The 23,241-nt window shown below is 43.3% G+C and overlaps 1 long non-coding RNA gene across 1 annotated transcript in view; it reads left to right on the top strand.

Moving 5' to 3' along the window:
• The window catches only part of LOC120586777 (uncharacterized), a 79,120-nt gene extending 56,577 nt beyond the window's left edge, over nucleotides 1-22,543 (top strand). The window contains exons 4-5 of the long non-coding RNA XR_005648797.1: nucleotides 20,974-21,196; nucleotides 22,409-22,543. This is a non-coding gene — a long non-coding RNA (uncharacterized LOC120586777). The remainder of the gene's footprint in view (nucleotides 1-20,973; nucleotides 21,197-22,408) is intronic.
• The last annotated feature ends 698 nt before the right edge of the window (nucleotides 22,544-23,241 follow it).

Below are 23,241 nucleotides of genomic sequence, written 5' to 3'. Positions count from 1 at the left end.
AGGAGAGAACCTCAGCTTTGGAGGCATACATAATAATGAGTCACACAGTCATTAACGTGTGAACCCCAGGTAGGGAGCTCACATTTTGTGAGAGGGAAGAGTTTTTGTTCAGTCGTAAGCACTCCCCTACTGGGTCTGGAATTGCTCTCTGCACCAGAAAATGCCTGACTTCATTTCCTTTGAATTTAAAAGGACCTTCACAAACATTTTGCCTCAAATATAAAGGAAAACTTTTTATAAAGGAAAAGAATTGGAAGAAAAAAGATTAGTAGAATATGAGTGAAAACAGTTTTATGGAAAATGCCTTCAATGAAAATGGAGTTAAAAAATGTTAAGAATATGCTACGGCTCCAGCCCACTCCCTGTGCCTCTTTCTCAGGTGCAGCGTTGTTTCCTTAAGGGGAGCAAAGGAAAAGGAGCCCGGTAGATACAGATTGTATAAATTTCACAATAGAAACTAAAATGGAAGTTTATTTTAAAATGTCGTGACTAAAAAAACCCTTAAAAATTAATTTATGTGTTTCAATTGTGTAAAGTATTTTATTATGAGCATTTCTGCAAAAGGAGGGGTCAGAGTTTGGGCTTCAGATATTGACCCTGACAGGACATATAGGTTAATCTGTCTGCTTTGATCTTTTCTCAGTCTCACTCAAGCTTCACACTAGTTGTAACTGGGCTGTACAGATACTTAGAGTCAGTCACCTTGTCCTCATGAGAGATCAGTTTTGCCACTTTTCCCTACTGAAACAACCAGGGTCTACTTCGTACATATGGGCACTTAAGCGAGGCTTTCTTACTGTTCCAACCAGAAGATATTGCAAAAGGCTTAAAAGTTAGGAAGTCAACTCTGGGATTAACAACAAACCCTAACTTTCTTTCCTTGCTGGAGGATGGAACTCTAGACTTCCCATTGAGGAGGTAATGACCTGGGGGAAAATAAGTTTCTAAATAAAGTCACCTGGAAAGAAGATGAAACCTTCACGAGGGCTCTGTACATCTTTCCTCAGTTCACTTCAACTTGTGTTGTTCAATCCATTAACACTCAAGGAAACTCTCTCTAGTGGCTATTCATGTTTGTCATTTCTTTGGTAGCGTGATGGGGCGATGATGTCTTAGGAAAGGAAGACCCTCAATCTTACTATTACATGTTCCCTGCAAAACTTCAGAATACAGATCCATATATATTTTTTGTTGTGTACATATAAGCTTTTCTCTTGAAGGATCTTTTATAATGAGAAATGCTTCAGATAATAGTTACTTTCTGGGTAAGCCTAAGGAACTCATCTGAATAGGAATATCTGAAACTCCACTAAGTTCTTCTCAGAGCTGGTCATGGACAAAACTAAAATCTGTAAAATTCATTTTTACTAAGATTACACTGCCAGTTCTTTGTTCTGTCCCCCACCATGACACCTCTGAAGTTATCACCTGCCCCTAACCTCATATGATCCCTCTGGCCCCATCAAGATTTGCTCTCAGAATCCTAATATTCTCAGCAATCATAAACTGAATCACAGTAAGGTATTGGAAGCTGACAGGAGGAGGGGATGCCTTTTACAAGGATAAATGTGTACTACAAGGTAGTGGTGGCTTCCAGCCTAAGCTACCTGGACCCTAAGGTTCTGTGTAAATAGTTAAGCTATTTTCAATATTTAAAAGACACCCATAAGACAGTAATTTAGCAGATAAATCAAGTTTCCTTTTTTGAACTTTAATTTTATCAAATTCAATGTGGTAATTTAAGTTAATGTGCTGAAGAATAATTTATAAATACCAAATATTTGTTATTTAAAAATCTATCAGAGATGTGATTTACAAAAGAGATTAAGAATCAGTTTGAATGGTAAAAAGTTTAGACTTCTGATTTAAAGAAATAAAGATTTAATGGCAATGTTTCAAATATCAGCTTGGGACTGTGATAAAGAGGGAAGGAAGAACAGGAAAAGTTATCATAGGACGAGCACCTGCCGAGTGTCTGGCTAGACACTTTCACATGTAGACATTCACTAAGCTGTGGGTACCTTCATGTTGACCATGTTTTATTCCAGTCTATCTCTAGTGTCTAGTGCAGTAGTTAGTTTGTGGAAGGTACCTCATAAACATTTATGAAAAGGGATGGAAGATGAGAGAAGTCACCTTAGAACCCATGTATAGGATCCAGATCTGTCTCAGTAAGTTCCATTTTTCCCCCAGTCTCATCATGAATTTGTATCAGTGGGATGGAGAAGAATCATCCTAGATGTCCTGAAGTCATTCTTGCAGAAAATTACACACTGTATCTTATAGGTTAACCATCCATACATCTGCCCATCTTGGAGTTATTGTTCTTCTCGATGTGGTTATCTGTCCTGAATTGGAAAGCTTTCTGCTTTGCACAGTACCGACTCTCTCTCCGTATCACTCCAAACAGCAAAAAAATAAGTGTCAGAAACGAGTGGACGAGGCTTTTTCTGTGAACTCTATTGCCTCTTGGGCACAGAAGCCTGTGTGCAGGCTGTGCTGAGGTTCCCAGAGCCTGGCTTTGAGCTGTCCCACCTAGTTGGGTAGCTGGGGTTTCACTCTCCCTCAAGTCTTGTCTGTGCTTCCCTTCAGGTCCTGCATACCAAGCTGGGGCTGCCCCAGTATGACAGTCTCAAGGCTGGGCATAGCAAATGCAGATGAAAAAAGTAAAAATAAAGAAAAGCCCACTGACAGTGTGAACCTGGAGAAAAGACTTCTTTTACAGTCATTGTCTAGTTCTGTCAATCAGCCCCAGAATCCCTCTGCAGGGCTGGGATGCCACAGCTCAGGAAAAAAAGATGATGCTGGGGATGAACACACACACCACACACACCACACACACACACACACACACACACACACACACACACATACACATACACACATACACATATCCATGCACACAATTACACAACACAGGTATGCACGGTGGGAAGGAGGGAAAGAGACAAAAGTGAAGTGATTGACTCTGGTGTGTCAGGGATGAGAGATCTTACCTTTCACAGTTGTATTATTTTAATTTCGATAAACATTTACTGAGAGCCCACTCCTGTGGAGCACTGTAGCAGGCACTCTGCAGGCTCTGACTGGAATGAGGAGCCCAGTAAGACAAGTCTCTGCTCTCACAGTCTAGAGAGAGAAGCAAAAATCAAACCAAAAGAAACAAAAACAAACAAAGACAAAAAACAAAACTCACCAACCCAGGCACCAGGCCTGAGAATTTCCAAACACTTTCACAAACATCTCATTTAGCCCTGTTTGCAAGGTAGGTGAGGCAAGTGTTATCTGCGTTTTACAGGTGAGAACAAGGGCCTTGTTGAAGATCGCAAAGCTAGCAAGTGGCAGCCCCAGAATCTAGGTCATCTAACTCCCGATTCAAAGCTTTTCCCTTAATATGACACTGCCTCTTTGTAAACACTTGGTTATAACACAGCGCTGCATTAGGAGAGCACAAAGAAAAAAGAAAAAGATTAATTCTTTCCAGGCCAAGGGAGATAGAGGATCAGGCTTCTCCAAAGAAGTAATTTTCCGTAGGGAAAATACAGATTGTGTAGGCAGGAAGACACAATGGGGTGGGCAGGTAAGCAATGTTCCATGTAGAGCAGTAGTAAAGAGGCCCTTCTATTTAATCCAAACTCTGCTAAATGATCAGATCTAGGCCCAAGAGGAAACGGGCAGAGACATGAAAGCTTCTGTCTGCCTCCAACACATCTCCTGCGTTTCTGTTTCCTCTGTGAAGACCCGTCTGTTTCTCAGGAAATGGACACGGGAGTGATGACCCCTCTTAATTACCTTTAATCCTCCTCTAAGCCAGGGGCTTCGCTGGCCTCAGTGTGAAGATTCTGTCAATAAACTACAGCATATGTATGTATTGTTCATCTAAGGGACACGTGCGTAAGATTTGGGATGCCATTTTTTTTTTTTTTAACAAAAATGCTTCTAATTTCATGTATGACTTTGAATGCATCATTTGGCTCCTCAATTCTATATCTTCATTTGTAAAATGAGGATAATTGTATCAACCATGCAGGGTTGCTATAGGGATCAAGTGAACTGATGTTTGTGAAGCACATAGCACAGTGCCTGCCACATAGCTAACTTTATAAATAGGAACAATTACTATTACTAGTTAGCATAAGGAAGGGAAATAGGCGAAGGTCTATTTAGTGCCAATCCCACACCTCCTCCATTCCAGCCAGATGTGGCCCCTGCAAGGCCAATGAAACCAGAGGCTGAAGGGCCCCCATTGTCATAGTCAAGTTGGGTCTTTCAAAATGGCTGCTGAGACCTCTGTTTCATAGATTCATGGAGAAGAGGAAGAAGAGAAATCAGGGTTAGTATCTGACCTGGCTGAAGGAGTGGATCTAAGTGTGTTTTCAAAGCAATGGCTTTAGTTTGGGTGGTTCAGTTTGTCAGCGAGACATGGTAACAGGCTGATGATACTCAAGATGTGGCAAGGGACTAAAATGTGGCGCTGCTAACCAGTCAGTTATGAGCAGATCTCAGACAGCAGCTGAGCACTGGCAGGGACTGGGCTGTAGCTGAGTCAAAAGACCTGGGCTCTAGCAGGAATGGCCAAGTGCAATAAGACATCTATATCCATCCTCAGAGCAAAGATGACATAGTCAGGGAAAATATGGCTCTGTGACGAGTTGGATGTCTGTGGCTCATCAGCTCCTAGGTCTTTGGCAGCACAATTAAATCCAGGTCCCTACCAAATGGTATGGCTGAGACTGCTCATGCATCTTATAGCCTTATATTGAGGGACTCAGGATTTAAGCAAGATGGGGTAGAGAAGTCTGGGACTGAGCAAGGCTGGAGGAAAAAGGAGCTGAGGCCCACTATGAAGTCTCAGTAACTGGTTGCTCTTTGCCATAGCCAGACTCTTCACTTACTCTGGATTTTGCTGATTTCACAACTATCATTTGTCATCTGATACTCCATATTACACTTATATTTCACAGCTATATCAGTTAAGTCCTCCACATTTGCAGGAATTAATATCTTTTCCTTCAGCCATGAATGTTTTTACATTTAGGGGGACTCTTCAGTGTGGAGGAACTGTAAAAGGTACTGAAAAAAAAAAAGCATGTGTCAGGAAAGCATATCTCTGATTTACAAATGGGTGATATTTTTCCTAGAAGGAAGAATCAGGAAAAATGCTTGGGAATTTTAACTTTTCTCAGAGTTCACTCATGACCGTGGTTGATTTTGCTGAAGGTCATTTATATTTCCTGTGGAAGAAATGGGTTTAAACTTTATTTGACCTGATTACATACATGTAAAAGGAATAGAAAATCATGATTAAAGGTAGAGTCTAGTTAAAAAGATGTGACATGATCATTGTAGCTGATAATGTAGACTGGCTTACTCAGCACCCATTCCACCCCTCTTTTAGCTTGCTACAGAGACTGAAAAACTAGAAACTACATTTCCCAGACTCCCTTGTGGCTAAGATTTTTCATATGACCTAGATTCTGTCAGGCAGGAGTACCTGCAATAAGCTTGGAGGCAGATAAGAGCAATATGAGGCATTAGTCATACAGAGACATATGATATTTTGGAAAACATGGTGGCAGTGTGCCCTTTCTTTAGCATCTTATTCTTGTTCCATAAATGCAATTGCTTATTTCTCTGAGATGATTCACAATATGTATTTTATAGAAGTTTTTTCTTTCTTTAGAGATTTTACTTCCTCTGAGTTGCCTTCTCTCCCCACCTCCCCTCTTTTTTTTGGGGGGGGGGGGCCTTATATTTTATGTTGGAAGTGTTCCTAGCAGGCTGGTCATTCTTGGTTGTGTAGGGACTACACACTTGAGTGGAAGAATTTTAGATATACAGGTTTCATTGATTCCTTCCCAGGAAGATCAAATTGAAAACTCAGAATTTTACTATTCACTAGAGTTGGGTATTTATTTCGTTTTACTTGTTTCACTGTTATAATGAATATCTTTGTACATAAAACTTTTTCATGCATTAGAATGATTTCTTCAGGCTAGATTCCCAGGAGTGGAATTACTAGATCATGAGCTATAAACATTTTTAAGGCTCTAGATTCTCACTGTCAAATTTCTTTCCAAAAGTTATGGCATTGTTGCTTAACAGAGGGGAACAAAGGGTTGAAATATGTTTGTGTATGCCCTTGGGGAAGGGTGGGATGAGGCGGTCCTCACAGCTTATTTCAGTAGCTGAGCACACACATAGAAACACATAAATGCCCACAAAATCTTGACATTTCCTTCTTTGACCACTTATGATGCCAGCTCATGTGGTCATTATGAAAGTAACCAACCTTAGTAACCAACCTGCTACCTGGGGTCTTGCCAGTCTCTGCTGGAGGAGCACTTACCATGTGCTTAGATTGACCCCAAAACACATAGTTAGGGACAGTTCTGACTGACAGCTCCCAGTTTTAGCAAAACCTCGAAATGCTCCAAACAGGAAGCTGGTGGTGCTCCCTGAGATGGGACTCCATAGGCCTTGTCACCATCAGAGCTCCTCCCTCAAAATTTCCTGTCCTTCAAAATGTAGGACCAGAACCATGAAAATGGTGTATCAGGGTCAAGAAGAGGGGGGCAGTCAGTGGGATCTTGTTGGTTGCTGGAGCCCATCTCTCCTTAACCTTTGGAACATTTATGATGAATCTATGTCATTTTACTTAACAATGTATCTCCTGTCATACATGGTATTTTGCTTTAAGCAAACATATAAGGCAGAACAGGCTTGAACGATCTCAAAGGGGAAAAATAGCCCACCTGCTTTAGGACTGAGGAGTCAGATGAACTCTCTGCCTGTGTCTCCATATTACCAAACCAGGATCTCATCTTTTACCATTCTGCAGTAGTTGGGGAAAGAGTCACTGGAGTAGAAATTCCCCACAGTCCATAAACAGATAGACATGAAAGCTCTGTCACAACCACACTTAAGCCAAAACAATGGCTTTACGGAATGTGTGTGAGTGGTGGGGGAGGGGTTAGTGTTCCAGAAAAAAGAGCTCCTAGTTGTTACTTATCAGCATTCATGAATGGTGTGGGCATGATGCTGAAGGTGATGGTAAAGGTGAAGGTGATGGTGGTTGTGGTGCAGGATCCTGAGCTGAAGCTTGGTGGGCACCTCCATCCTTAGACTCTCAGGACCAAGTAAAGCAACACTTTGATAGTCCTCAGGACTCCAGAAGCCTCCTAAAAGACTAGTGCTTTGAACAAATCTTTGAGCAAAATACCTCCCAGAAAGGACCCTGATTACTGAACATTGCAACTGCCTTGGTAATTTCCCTTAGTATTTTATTGATACATATGTATGAAATGTCACAAAAGACAGCACCTGAAAGCTAACTATATTGTAGGAGAGAACTCGTCCTTTAGCGTTTAAAAGACTTGAATATTGATTCATCTGTCTTCCTCTCAGGGATTTTCATGTCTAAAATGGGAACATAATATTTAGCTCATAAGGTTATTATGAGATTAAGTAAAATGATTTGTGTGGAGACACCCGTAGCCTGTGCTCGTTCCCTTCTTTTCTCTCCGAGGAGAAATGCCTTTGGTGGAGGGGTCCAACAGAGAACTTGCCACACAGTCCATCGAGGACAGAGTTCCTGGAGTTTTCCTTCCACCTGTTTCTGTCTCCCTGTAAGAATTGCACACTGAGGGTCACTCTGGGAGTCTTCTCTTTCCTCGGCCACCTCCTCTCATTTCACTAAGCAGTGGTTCTCCAGGTGTGGTCCCTGGACCAAGAGCAGCAGCATCACCTGGGAAAGTAAAAATGTAACTTCTTACATCCCTAGACCTTACCCAGACCTACTGAATCAGAAATAGGCTGGTGCCCAGCAATCTGTATTTGAACAAGCCTTACAGGTGAAGCAGACTCAAGGTTGAAAGCATCAGTCTAAGGACTCCAGACTCTTCTTAATATTACCTATTCTGTCTGCTTTCCAAAGATGGATCACCTGCTTTGGGACTGAAATAAGTTGAAATCTCTACCCATGTCTCCAACAGATGCCCACCCTGTAGTGGAACCTTAGACTTGTCCCAGGAATAGAATTGTCTTCTCACCGTGCGTGCCCAGACACACCTGCGGTGCTTAGCACTTGCCAAGGCCTCAGCTTGCAGAGGAAGAAGCCTTGCTCTCAGCAGTCCTATAGCCCTGCATCTGGATTATGAGGCATAAACTTGACTGTAGTTTTCCTTTTACTTTATATTTCACACCCTGTCAGTCCTTGAAATGACTTTGTTTTGCCAAAATGAAGAAGAAAAAAACCTTTAAATGTTGCTGAAAACCTCAATAGTCTTAAGTTGTTTCCCAGATCAGAAGTTCAGAGCATATGCCAGCTTTTCCCTCATTTTCTAGTTCCAAAATCTGTCTCCTCTTTAATAAGCTCACATGTCAAACAGGGCACACAAAATTCTTATAATCATAATCTTTAAACTTAGGATCCTGAATATTATCATTAACATACTTATTTCTGTATTCCTTCTGTGTCCGGCACAGGCTTAGCACACTGAGGGTCACTCAATAAATCTCCATTGAATGGACATGCTCAATGCATATCAGTCCTCTGTAGAGCCTACAGGTCTGGTTTGATCAGCTGCTGGCATATTTTGAATGGTATTGAATTAAGACTTCCTTGAGTAGGCTTGTGTTTATCTTGCAAGGAGCTTTGCCAAGAGGAAATTAAATTTTATGAGGTCCTGCATGGTTGGGGGAGCCATAACAGGGCTTTAATATTTCAGAGAGTAATTATATTAGGCTTGATATCAAGATCATGTAAAATATGCAACACTTTTGTGTATTATTTTGTTGGAAGTTCTCAGGCATGATGATGAGAGGCCTCAGAATATCCTGTTTTAACAATTGTTTTGGATTTGGCCAGCATTAGGAATGACTCATTGGTCCCAGCAAATATTTCTATGGGCAGGAGGTCTGCTTTCCAAACCTTGGAACTTTGTGCTTTCTCTACCCTCTGCCCTGGAGTGCTCACCGACATTGTCCCGGGACACGTTTCTTTGCAGCGTTTGTTAAGGGACAGTATAATGCTACAGTTAAGAGCACAGTCTCTGGAGCTAGACTGGGTTAGCTGCTGCCTTATCCCCATTCCCCCTTCCTAGCCGTGTGACCCTAGGCATGTAACCAAGCCCTTATCTGTCTCAGTTTCTTCAACAGTGAAATGGAGGTAATAGTATCGATTTCCTGGAGTTGTTGAGAGCATTAAAACAATTCACAGATGCAAAGTACTTTGAATATTTCCTGGCATAAAGAAAATCCTATTATAGGTAACTATTACTATTATAATTCAGGTTCAGTTCCGAAGTCACCCATTCTGGAAGACATTTCCTGACCACTCAATCCAATTTAGTCTTTATCCCGTCACCGTTTTATGGTCCTCATGACATTTAGCACAATCTGGCGTTATCTGATTTGAGCATTTGTTCAACTGTTTATTTTATGTGTCTCGCCAACCCCAGAACAGAAGCTCCATGATATCATAGATGGCGTCTTGATCATTGCTGAATCCTCGGCACCTAGAATACTGCCAAGATCACAATAGATGTTCAGTAAAAATCTGTTGAATGAATGACAAGTTTCAGAGTTATTCTAGTTCTGGTTCAACGCAGAGCTGATGTTCTCCCACATAGTGGAGAAGTAGGGCAGGGTCTGGGGCTCCCAGAGACCTTGGAGACCCGCTTTTCTCTTACAGTTCTGGAGACTTTGAGCTGCTTTTTGGGGAAACTTTGGAGTCTGGTTCATTCTAGCATCTTCTAGGGCTTGAGAGAGAGATGCAAGTGGTCAGCAGAAGCACGGTGAAGGGGGATATTTCTAGCCCTTGTCAGCTTGAAATGGTTTGGTCTTTCTAGCCTTTCAAAGATTAAAGATAAAATAAGAAGTTTATACGTATATAGAGAAGGCTTGGCTGCTCTCAAGGAGATTGATGCAAATTGGCCACACTGCTCATCCTGCCTACTCCAATAGATGACGGGTCATGTCTGCTGTGAGGTTTTGCTAGTCCAGGTCCCAGGACAGATCACAATGATCCTTCATGTGAGAAAAATCCCTTTTCTTCCTTGCCAAACTTGGCCAAGTGTGCATAACAACTGGATACTCGAATCTGAAACTCTCAGTGTTGGGCTTCTCTTTTTATACACAGATACATTGCTAGGCCATGAGCCAGTCTGGGGACGTTAGATCAATATTCTGCTGGGGTTAAGTACTTTCTGACTCAAAGTTATGCTTGTCCACAGGTTGTGTGGTGGTTTCTTTTCCCATCCTCCTGTATTAGTCAGGATGAGATAGGCTATGCCACAGGAACAAACAAATCCCAAGTCTCAGTGATAACGCAAGAGAAGTTTATTTACCATTCATCATTCTTGCAAAGTCAAGGTGATCCTTCAGAGTAGCTGTCCTTAAGTGGTGACTCAGTGAGTCAGGATGCTCTCAATATGAGGCCTCCCCCAGGATCACCAGAAGAAAAGAGGAAGGAGACTGGAGAATTGTGCAGTCTGGTGTACTTCTCCTCTGCTTCCTTTTCATTAGTCAGAACTGGTCAAAGTTCAGCTGCTACTACAAGGACCTGTGATGCACGATCCTTCATGTGCTCAGGATGGGGAGAAAAGGGTATTAGTGAACACTGATGATGTTTCCACACACCCCAAAAGAAAGCGACTCTGCTACACAGAAAAAGCAAATGATTCACTTTGTATGTATAATCAAAGGAACGTGACCGCAACAATTAAAAAGATATTTGCTTTCTGTACCAAGACTGTAGCATAACTTGAAATTTATCTGTCCTAATAAGAAAAATAAACTCACACATTTAATATTTACATGCATACTCCTGGTAAGACAACTGCTAGACTATGACCCAATAATGCATAAAATTTGGATAGAGGGGAAAAGTAATATTTCAAGGCCTTGGGACATGTAGCAGTGACTTAGAGATAGGAATGATTATGAATAGTACCATTAGCATGAAATTAGAAAACTACTCAGATATGAAAGTTTTTGAGAGAGATGCTAACTACCCAGAAGACTAATTCCCTAACTTCTCAGGATTAGTGATGAGATGTTGAGATGAAATATTCAAATCTTTGGATAAAATTGTTCAAGCACTTATCCATTTCTTTAAGGAAGATCTGTGGATGCCCACTGCATGCTAGGGATTGAACTAGAAGGGCTATGTATATAAGTCAGACATGGTTCAAACCTTTAGAAAACTCATGATATAGTGAGGGATACTCATTAATAAAATGCCAACATCTATTCAACACGGGAATTGTAATATAGAGGCTTGCCCAAGATGAAACGATGGCCTGTGAGGTCAGGAAAAGCTTCAGGCAGGAGGAAGCATCTAAACTCAATCTGGGAGAATTGACAAGGGACAAACCAGGTAGATAATGGGATGAGAGCATTCCAGGCCCTGGGAACACTATTTAAAGGCCCAGAGGTACAAAACAGTGGGTGTGTTTGGATCGGAGAATAAATATGTAAAGGAATAAAGTACGATTGAAGAATAAAAGGAGAGGTCCGGGCATGAGATGTGGCTGGAGTGTGGCAAGGTCATAGGTTGTCTTGTTTGCCATGTCAAAAAGTTTGGGCTTTAGACTGAAAACAGCAGGATGCTTCTGAAGAGTTGTAAGCAGGGAGCGACAGGCACTAATGACATGGTTTTCTTTGGTAGACCAGCATTGTTGCAGCAGACAGAAAGGAATCTCACATTTCACTTCTGATGCTGCTTGGTTTAAGATACAGGAGAGGGTAGTATGAAGGTAGGAGCCATCAGGAACAATATGAAAGTTCTAACTCTAGGCTTGCCAAATGTAGCAGGTACAGTTGGTGCCTTGTCCAGATCCCATCATGCTGGGACACCCGCCCCCTAGCTGCTGAGAGTATAGGCTGATGAAAACTCATGGATGTATCCCTTCCTCAGAGAACTGTTTTCGTTTGGTGAGAGCTGCCTGACCCCTGTAGTTTGTTACACATGCCCCATCCTGGGGAAGCCCATGTCCAATGACAGGCTCATATGGGAACCTAAAGGTGAGGACGACTTTGCATTGTAGCTTATCTCCAGAGGCCCCTGTGGTCAAGTCAAGGCTAGACTTTCCCTGAGACCACGTCCTTGCTTTGGCTCTTTCTCCTGCCTTGTCCTTCTTCCCTTCTGTTTCTCCCGAGAGTGCTCCCTTAACATAGCACGCGCAGCAGAATCTTTGTCTCGGGCTTCGTGTCAAGGGAAACCAACCTGAGGAAATGGTGCAGATGGAAGTTAATGAAAGATTGGGGGAGGAGAACCCCAAATAGCAACCCCTCTGAGGAATGAAAATTAGAAAACATAGTCTGAGAATACAATATGTGGTGATACAAGTTCCGGTGGCACTGAGGGAGAGACACTGTTACCCTCTCGCCAAGCTTATGAAAGAGAATCTGGAATCTTCAAAGTGTGTGTGGGGACTCTGCCCTTAGGGGTATGGTCACAGCTGCCCCCTGAGGCCCCCAACATCTATGAAGCTGATTTTCTAAGCCCTGACCTTTGGATGAAAATCCCAAGGGTTAGGAGGCACTGTTCACTTGTTTGCAAAGCAGATGTGGGAGGTGGTGGAAAGCAGAGTGAGGGGCTGAAGTGAGCTACTCTCATCCTGTTCAGTAGGGGCAACCTAGGCAATGAGGCTGCAGTTACTGGAGCCTCATCTGAAAAAAGAAGGTTGGGATTAAGTAATCTTAGCTTTTCTCAGACTTCGCTTTAGTCCTATCTTCTGAAATGGAACTGCAAACGCTAATAACATCTATCTCCTTTCTGTTGTCTGGGTGGCTTCTAAGGCTGAGGGCTGCAGAAAGAGATAAAATGTGTCCTTGGCATACTCCTCCCCTTTTCTAAGCCACCTTTACAAAGCCTTGGCTCCCTCCTGTCCCCTTTATGCTAAAAAACACAACTCATATGGGTAGAAGTCATTTTTAGCCTCTGTGTCTGGGTTGAAGGCTCCAAGCCCAGTTTTCCCATTGTTCTACTGTTTCCCGTTCAGAGTGGTCCTCAACAGGCCGAGGAGTGCGCCGGCCAGGAGGAGGCCTGGGCCAGTGCTGAGGGTGGCATTTGCGTCGCTCTCCTCCCACACTGAAAAGCATCAAGTTTCTGGCATGCAGAACAATACTAAAAGGGGCTGGCTGGGATTTTGATTTTTTTACTTCCCCTTCCAAAAAGCTTTGCTTCATTTTGGCACAGAGACAAAATGCAACCACCCCCTTCAGCAAACACTATAAAACCATCCCTAGACCGAACCTCCCTTGGTGCTTTAATCAGGCAGCTGTAAGGTACCAGGTCCAGATTGATGCTGAGGGATGATGTGCACGGATGAGGCACTCCGGGTCATCTTAGACGTTGTGGGTTGTTTGGACTTGTCATTTTAGCTATCGGTCTTGTAGATAAACCGGGGGAAGGAGTAAGGGAGAGGAATTGTGGGGAGACAGCGATAAAAGAGAGAGAAAAAGAGAAGCAGGGGAAGGAGTGATCGTGGGAGGAGATGATGGAGATGGAAGAGAGAAAGATAATGAAAGCGAGACAGAGAAAGAGAGAAAAGGGGAGAGAGAATTAGAGGTGCGGATGAATTCAGAAATAGTGGGAGAAATCTTGCTCATTGCAAAGAATTTTGGAAGAGGAAGGCTGTTAGCTGTAGCACAGTTGTATTGAGGAAGGATGGTCATGGGTGAGCAAAAGTGGTGAAGAAAATGTAAAAAGCCTGACATTTTGACAGAACCAGGATTGAAAGAAATGAGGGATGTAAGTGATCATGCTGAGTTTTAGGCCCAGGGCACACTGGCTCCTTAACACACGGTCTTCCCTGCACATCCTCACCTTCCCAGGCGCTGTCTAGTATTCCTGGGGGCTGTCTTCTTTTCAAAGGAGCAGGGCGTATGATTACGACCTTCTTCCTGACTCTGCTGAGTGCAACAGAAAAGGGGATGCTTTAGGTGGATCTACAAAAACTAAAGGTACAGGGTTCTGCCTCTGTCACTTGCCAGCATATAGACTTTGTTATTTGAGTCTGCATAGCCTCGGTTCTCTCATGTATAAAATGGGGATACCAGCAGCATCGATTGGACAGTGTTGTTCAGTATAGGAGGTTCCCAGCACATTCTTTCCTCCCCTCCGCCTTTCCCCATGAAATTTCTCAGTAGAGTTCCCTAAGTTACTGTGATGTCTTTGGTTTCTTCCCTACACAGCCTGATCCCCTGGGCTCCCAGGAATATGGTCTCGCTCCAGCACTGGGTTGTAGCCTCCAGCCAGGCCCAGAGGCACCACTCCCTGGTGACTGTGAAGCCTTAATCCATCTTGGTTTAGCCATCGTGAGGGCATGGTGGGTTGTAACAAGGTTTCATGCCAGGAAGATTATGCCATAACTCCTCCAACTCATTTTTGGCTCCTGGAAGCTTTGTACATTTAGATGTTTGTGGACTGGATCTGCTCATGAGCCTTGGTGGTTAGAATGAAGCTGGGCATCCACTTCTACCAGTGCAAGAGGAAGTGTAGGCCTTGTGCTCCTGTCCACTGGCAGTGAAATGAAATCAATGAAACGAGTGCCCTCCCCATGCCGCAATCGGAGCTGGTTTCTTTTTCAGCTCTTTTTCATTGCACTTTGGCTTGTCATTCCCCAGTTCCATTCTGCCATCACTTGCGTCTTCTTGGGGTCACGAGGCAGCCTGTTCTCATACAAAGAGCAGAGACTTGGCACTGCCAGACAGAGAGCACAACGCCATGGTCCCAGTTAATCTGTCCAAATTGGTCAAAAGAGAGGCTCCAGACCAACATCCTCATTGTGAATTGCTTTCTTAATACCATCATTTATCAAACCCACGGGGGCCAAGCCGCACACTATAGACTTCTCATTGTATCCCCACCACATCCCCCTTGAGCTGGCACGAATGGACTGCTCCAGTGTTCAGTGCAAATACACAGAAGCTCAGGGAGGTGAAGGACCTTGCTCATAAATGATGGAACCAGGATGGGACAGGGTCCAGTCCTCCAGACTCACAGACCCTGAGCTCCCAGGAGGAGTCCCATGGAATGCTGGGTGGAAGACATTTACAGGTGAGGGAAGGGGAGCCTGAATCAATGTGGAGGGGCAGAAAAAAAGCTCCCCTTGCTTTCAGCAGAGGTCAGAATTTTGGTGGGTGGCCCAAGTTCAAGGGGTTTTGGCTTTGTCATTACTACCATGGTAATGTTGATGACTATTTTTACTAAGAAATAAGCCCAAAGTGGAGGTGGCAAAACCTCAGATTGAGATGACATTGGTCATGGAACTCTAGAAATTTAGTTTTAATTACTGCATCTTGGTCATTAAGGGTATGAAAGAAAAAGAGTCTTTTCCTTTCATTGCAAATGTACCCACCATCTCTCTCTCTCTTTCTTCTCTTCTCTTTCTATCTCTTCTCTCTCTCACACACACACACACACACACACACACACACACACACACGCACACATACACTCTTTACCCAATTCCCACTTCCACCTCAATCAATTTCACCTGAGCTTCAGAAGGAGCCAGATTGCACTGCTGGGACAGTTGGAGAGGCCTCTTTGCCTCCTTTTCCTGACTACTTCCGGGAGGCCAGGAAGGCAGACCCCACCTGGGCATTGTAGCTGATATCTCCCAAGGAAGGCACAGGGACAGTATCATGTGGGAAGATACTTTATTTCCATTGCCTTTTCCCTACCTGGGCTGCTGGGTCTCTGCTGGGGCTAGAGAGGTGAAGGGAAAATTGTGTCCTTGTGTTCCCTAGGGCTCCATTATATGCCCAGGAGCTTGGCTCAGCCTTCTCTACAGCACTAATCAGTTTGCATTACAAGCATCCGTTTCCAAGGCTGTCTTCACCACTGCACTGTCAGCTCCCACCGAGCCACAGGCTGTTATTTGTTCTCTCAGCACAAAACCTGCTGGTGGAGAAGCAGAAAGAGGCACTGTGGATAGAGGTAGAAGATGGCTTTACCCTGACACCCTCAGCACAACTCCAGACCTGGCCCTTCATCTGCAGATGCAGAAATCCAGACCTACCCATGAACCGGAATTCCAGGAATTCCTAACAGACCAGGGACCGAGCTAGCAAGGAATGTATGTGTTCGTTTTGCAGGAGGAAACCTTTCAGAACCAGAGTGCTGGAGTAGGCCAGATCAGGACTTATCTCCCTGTGGACAAAGCTGCGTTGGGCACCTTAGGCCCTGCCTCTCAAACTTGAGAGACAAGCATCAAAATTGCCTGGAGGGCTTGTTGAAATAGAGATGGTTGGGCCCCCACACCTGAGCTTCTTATGAGTCGGTAAGCCAGGGTTGGGCCTCAGACTTTGCATTTACCAGGTGATGCTAATGCTATGCCTGCAGGGACCTCCACTTTGAAAACCACTGCCCTGGGTCAACCTGAGGGATACACGGGAGGAGGGTCTCCCCAGGCTAGGCATCTGCAGGGGTATGTGGGCATTTCATTAGGGTCATTGCATACCAACTGCTTCCACTCTTCTTTCATTTGTCTCCTCCTTGTAAAAATAACCAAACCGAAAGAAAAATAAATCCACAACAAAAATGGTCCTAAACAATAATAGCTACCACCGCAAAAACATCAGACAAAAAAATATGGATCCAGGGTGCTGTTAGTTGGTTTCGGACGTTGTCCTGAGTCAGAAGCAGCCCCCGCTCAGGACAGCGAGGAGCTCCGACGTGGTCTGGATGGGCTAGAGTTTGCCAGTAGGACCCCCAGCCCAAGGGCAGGAGGCTGATCAGGTCGCAGCGCCGCTCGGAGGAAACTGTGCCAGAATGCCGAGGGGAAGACGAACCACAGTCCCCACCTGTTCTCTCCACAGCACAGCTGTCTCCTCAGGCGTGGACGCCTCACCATCTGTGCCTTTCACGTGTGAAACACATTTTAAAATATACTATTTAATTAAAAATGATATTTGTCTGCTCACTGCTGTGCCAACTTTCTTTCCACGGTCGTGTCGCTGCAGGAGCCATAGCAAGCGTGGGGAGCGGGCCCTGGGAGGGATCAGCCTCCGGGGAGCCGCGGTGGGACAGCAGTATGGGAATCCCAGGAGAAGCCGAAAAGCTTTTCACGGCGAGCAGTTATATACACTCACATTGTTCTCCGAGATCTGGGACCCTCCAGTAGGCCAGGGTTATACAGTTTAAGGTACTGATATTTCTGGAAGGAATGGGAACCTCTGAAACCCTCCATAAACTTTTCTACCTTTTCTCGTACCTGTAGTACAGTCCTCGTGAGTAAATACTAATCAATCAATATGTCAACCTAAAAACGCCCTAATAATTTACCAGCTACGCATCCCTGACTGGAAGCTCTCTGTATATTCCGGGTTTAAGAGCTAGAATGTACCTTTTTCTTCTTTCAAAGTCCAAATTATGCCTCTGTTCAGCAGTTTGCTCCTCTCCAGCGTGGAGATTCGGAAGATTTTTCACAGCCTGAATATATGACAGATTCGTTCCTGCTGTGCTATGAATTCATGTCTGTTCAGCCGGCACCACCTTCCTGTGAGGAAGTGTCTAGGGGTGTCGTCTAGGCTTTTAGCCCTGTTATCAGCTTTGAAATAAATTGTAACCACATTTTGTGGCAAAAGGGAGGAGGCAAGGGAGGGAAGAAAAGAGAAAGGGATGGGGGAGGAGAGAGATGGAAAGAGAGATGGAGAGAGAGAGAGAGAGAAAAAAGGAAAGAGAATGAGAGCCTAATTCTAGACAGAGGTGTTTTCTGATTTCAGTCTCTAGAAAAATGTACGCAGTTAATTGTGTGCCCCAAATCTAGGTCTGGAAATGGATTTTCTGCACATTTTTGTAGCTTTCAGTTTAACTTGTGGTTTGAAAGCAGAAAGACCACCAGGTGGGGCTAAAGAGAGGCTTGTTTTGGGTGAGGCAGTAGCCAAATGGCTTACTTGGAAAACAATTAGTCTTGGAAAAGAGGAGTTTGCTTTTTATATCTTAAAATGAAAGTTAAGACCTAGTAAGTCCCGCAGTTCATGTTCCTTCTACAGAAAAGGTCCGTGCTTTTAGCAGTGCCAAGGATTGTCCCTACAGCCTCAAACCAACTTCATGCAACTTCCTTTCCTCCTTTCTTCCCTCTTCTACCCTCCCTCCCTCTGTCCTTCCTCCCCATTCCCCATTCTCATTTAATGATTCATTTGTCTGTGGGGACAATTCAATTTGCCTCTTCTCCATAAAGTACTATTTGGGGGAGGGGGTAGCTATGAATGAAGCTCTACAGACTCTGAAAGAAAGGGCAGAAGCAGCTCAGTTTCACCTCGGAGCTCACTGCTCTGGACTGATTAGCATTATTACTGTGAAGAAATTCCTTCAGCAAACTTCCAACTGAGTATGTGTGTAGCATTTCCCAGAGAGATACTCACAGTTTTCAGAATAATCTGACAGTCTCATCTCACTGATATGTGATCTGTCCTTCTCTGTAAATTATTTGAATGCCGCCCTCCCCCCCACCCCACCCCCTGCCCACTGCCTGCGTTAAAGCATCATGGAACAGTTTTACCAGTCATACTTTTAAACACAAATGTTTTCAAGTTCAGAGTGCAAGGTAATAAATACTTAATGCTCTCAATTTTTAGATTAATTGGTAATTAGTTTGTGAAGAGCGTTGGAGATAAAAGTGTCACATGCCATCATGTCAAATTAGCATTGATTACAGGGATTTTTAAGCTTAACACCATGTGAATGTTGGCTTTTCCAGACCTCTTTTTTTTCTTTGTAGCCATCATTTTTTTTAAATTTAGTTTCAAGTATACAGTACATTGGTTAGACATCTATATAGTTCATAAAACGATCCATCCCCCCATTTGCTTCCTCCCTCCCCTGACCTTCCACCTAGTTAATTGCATTAATGCTAACTGCATTCCCTATGCTGTGCTTTCTATCCCCATGACAATCCATCAGCTACTGATTTGTACTTCTTTAGCCTTTCACCCCATTCTCCCAGCCCCCAAATCCCCACCCTCTGTTTGACACTCAGACCTTTTATATTGCATTTCCAAAACAAAAGGGCATTTTTTGGAATCTTATATCAATTGTTGGATGAATAAGAGAATCAATGACCTCCACGAACATAGCAATCAGTCTGACAGCAAACACACACACACACACACACACACACACACACACATACACACGTGCATGCTTGATGAGATCTTTGACTGCAGTGGGGAACACATTCTTCATTCCATTGTGGGCAGACTGGAGTGGGGGAAATGACAATGAAAAAAATGGTTCAGTGTGACAGCCCACAAATGTACATTTTCTAAATTTCAAATTGAAAGACATAATGAAGTCAATTGGGTGTATATCTTGCTTCAGTTCTCACAGGTCAAGAAAAACCAAGCAGGAGATATGGGAAGGCAGATGCATCCTCAGGAAAGGACTTCCACAAACTAGTGGCACAGAACATTAGACCAGGATATTTTGCGGGGACAGCACAGTCTGGGGGGATCACTATTCACCTAGATGCTTGCTGGTTATAAAACCTGGGGATACTAAGACTCCTTGAATCTCAATTTCCTCTCCGAAAGGTAGGATAATAATACCTTCCTCAGGGGTTGTTTTAGGTGGTAAATGAGCTAAACAAACAAAGCAGTTAGCATAGTGTCTGGCAGATAATGTTTTCCCTAAGTGTTATCCTCTGTAGCAGAACTCCTAGGAACACCCAGAGAAGGTGTCCTCAAAGTGTCACAGGGGATAAGGACCCTATAGGGTAAGAGTATTTGAGCCATGGCCAGCAATACAAATAACTGACATCTGCATCCAACTTTGGAGTTTGCAATGCCCCATCACACTTGCTTTTTCACGGTGTCCACAGAATCTCCTTGTGAGGAGGTCAAGGCAAGCAGTATTTTTCCAAAACCAAAAGTAAGAAAGTGGAGTGATTTGTCTACACAGATCTTTTGATTCCAAGTCCAACGCTATTCTAATGCATCCCTGAAGGTACCAACAGGCGCTGTAGGGTATAAAAGGAAGGAAACCCATGCAGACCTTAGTTGTGGAGCAGAGAAATTATTCCTCAGTGGAAAGAGTGAGGCCACCGCTTCTCTCATTCCTGTAGGTCAAAGAACTTGCAACACACACACAGACACACACAGACACACACACACCTGAAAATAACCTGACAGCTAGTGAAAATCATTTGCCAAATGCCTGGCTGTAATCTGTTAAAAAAAAAAAAGGAAGATGCCATTTTCAAAGGTTAATCCCCACTTTTTTTTTTTTTTTTTTGAAGAAACAAAAGGGGAAACTCTAATTTAGAGACTGGTGGTATGAGAGAAAGACTTTCTGGGTTAATTCTGGAAGTGTGAAAGTGACACGCTAGTTTGAGTATAGAGGTATTGCAAATTTTATTCTTTCCCTCACAGCTTTACACTAATATCTTTCTTACATATTTCTTCCTTCTTTTCTTATGAAATGATGCTCGTGAATGCAGAGGAGAAGACTTTTATTTTGTTAAAAGGAGCTTTATTTGAGATAAGTTTCCATAACGACAGACTTTTTATATATAGAAACAACACTATCTACTTTAAAAAAAGATTCTTCTGGAATCAAAGTCTGAGTCATTTTATATCTGGTAAATTCCTAAACAACTCTCGGGATAGACAGAAAGGGTCCACAGACATCTTCAAATCATTGAGCTCATGGACAATTGGGCTGCAAATTGCTTTGCAGCTATCTTTATGGATTCTCTGCCTGACAGAGGCCTGGGAGGTCTGGGAGGCCTGGGCAGCAATCCGTACCAGGACTGTTAAGTGACACAAAGAGCATTGTTTATATGTAAATGAATTAGATCCTTGCAATCACCCTGGTAGACTAATGCAGAAGCTGAGGCTCAGGGAGCTTAAGTAATTTGTTCAAAGTTAACTATTCATTCATTCATTCATTCATTCATTCATTCATTCATTCATTCATTGAATCATTGAGTGATTTCTTCTCTCGTGTGTTTTGTTTAGGGCCTGCACCTGGTAGTAGCACAGGAAATACGCAGAAGAATAAAGTCTGGTACCTCCCCTCAAGTGGCTCTAATGTGGATTGCTGCTGGAACCCGGCTCAAACCTCATAGACTGCAGATCTTATGCTTTTTCAAAAATATTTATTTTGAAATAATTATAGGCTCACAAGAAGTTGCAAAAGTCATACATATGATATGTACCCATCACCCAGCTTCTCCTAAAGGTAACAACTTAATGAAACTGTAGTGCATTATCAATACCAGGAAATTGGCACTGGCACAATACAACTAATTAGACTAAGATCTTACTCAGATTTCACCATTTTTTTGTCTTGGACTCTTTATTACGGCACAAAGGCACCAGCGGACCTACAGACCTTGCTTAGCCTTGATACTGTTTACAACCCCAGTGGTTTCTGACCTCTAGAATAATAGCTGCTGATCAAAAAATGCAGAAGATACAAAATGTATTCTGGGTGAGTTAGCTTTTTACAAAATAAAAACCTATGTAATATCTAATGGACACTTGGTGCTATGACCAGATTTCCTTTACTGGGCCAGCCTCTGTCTCCCAGTTGTTATTAGTATCTGCTGCTACTGGCCTATAGCTGCCCCTCCTCTGGACAGTTGGCTCTCAGTCAGGCAAGAACTGCCTGGCCCAGGATGTTATATCCCCCTTGACTCTTCCGGCAGCTCAGAGTCTGCAGCTAATGATGGTCTGAATTAGGGGCAAGTAAACCTGGTCCTTGGGCCTCAAGATGGGACCAACTCTATGACACAATTCATGCCCCGGAGCCCCCAGGAGGATCAGGCTAAAACTCTTCTCCAGCTGAGGGCATTTTCTTGCTTAGCTCCCTTCCCTGCCCGGTCCTGGTCCCCTACCCCCTTTCCTCTGAGGGTACCTGCTCTATAAATAATGTACATCTGAACCTCTGTGTCAGACTCTGTGCAAAGCTACATGTTTATTTTGTTTTCTCACTTTCTCATTTTAGAAAAAGGCAGTTCTATGTTCAACGTAGTTTTCCTTGTAATACATTGAAGTACCCCATATGCCCCACAGACGTACACAGACACCCAAACACACACATTCGTACACCCTCATTACCACCCAGCTTTCCTTCACACACATCATAAACGAAGTCATGGCAGCTGGTGATGGGGCAATCCTGAGTAGCCCTTTGGGACCCTCCATGGTGTGTATAAACAAACAACAAATTGAAGCCCAGATCAATGGTTATGAATTTCATGTCAGATTGGGTCTCGTTAGTTTGTGGATATTACTTTGAGATGATCAATACAGTGTGATTAGAATGCAATTTTAAATGTCGCATAACATCTTAGCTGAAAACCCAGATTACTGTCTCCCTGCCTCCCCATTTACACAAAGTCAACTTTAAATTAGGCTGATTGAACTGAACTGATTGTTTTTCTTTCAGCAGAGAAGAACATCCATATGGCTCCTTTGAGGCCAGTACAAAATCATGAAGAAGGACTGGTCTTTCAAGACATACCACTGAGCTCACAACTGGAGTTCAGAAGTCTTGGGGGCTTCCCTGACCTGCTAGCTGTGAAACCTCAGGTATGTGTCCTTAAAAATTTAGGCTTATTTTCCCATAAAATGGAGCCAATATACCCTACTGCTTGTCCCGGGAAACAAAGATAAAGTTATTAAAGATGCTTTGTAAGCTCATAAAATGCTGAAGAGAGAGGTAGGTACCACTTTCACTTTTTATCACTTGAGCATTTCTTTCTTCATTTGTTAAATGTTCTCCCTCCTCACCTTTTCTCCCTTCCCTCCTGCCCCGCCCTCAACCAGCAAAACCTCAAAAAAGTCTTTTCTATGATTTCTCTGGGGGACTCCAAGTCTCTTAGAATTATTTTTCTTATGAATCTGACCAAGAAGAAGTTATGAATATAATCTAATCATGCTCTGATGTTGCTGGAATTTTATGGGCCCTTTAATTACCCTAGATGCCCCCAATCTGGATTAAAACACAGAAAACAAAATGAGTCCAGTTTTTTAACTTTGGCTTATTCTTCAATAGCATTTTGTGTTAATGCTACCAAGATATTGAACAAGCCCTGGTATTTTTCTACAAATACCCTCAGAGCGCTCCACATTTCTTTTATGAAATGTATGGAACTAAAGAATCATTCTTCTTCAAATCATCCTTTAGTCTGCTGTGATCACAGAGCAGCTAAGGCATGCAAGGAAGAGCATAGGGGAGCATGTGGTGATGGGGTCAAGACGTCTAGTTTTGAAGACTAC

The sequence above is a fragment of the Pteropus medius genome, unplaced genomic scaffold (genome assembly GCF_902729225.1).
Source record: "Pteropus medius unplaced genomic scaffold, Ma_sr-lr_union100, whole genome shotgun sequence".
In the NCBI taxonomy this organism is placed as follows: Eukaryota; Metazoa; Chordata; class Mammalia; order Chiroptera; family Pteropodidae; genus Pteropus; species Pteropus medius.
This window is presented reverse-complemented; position numbering and strand designations above follow the sequence as displayed.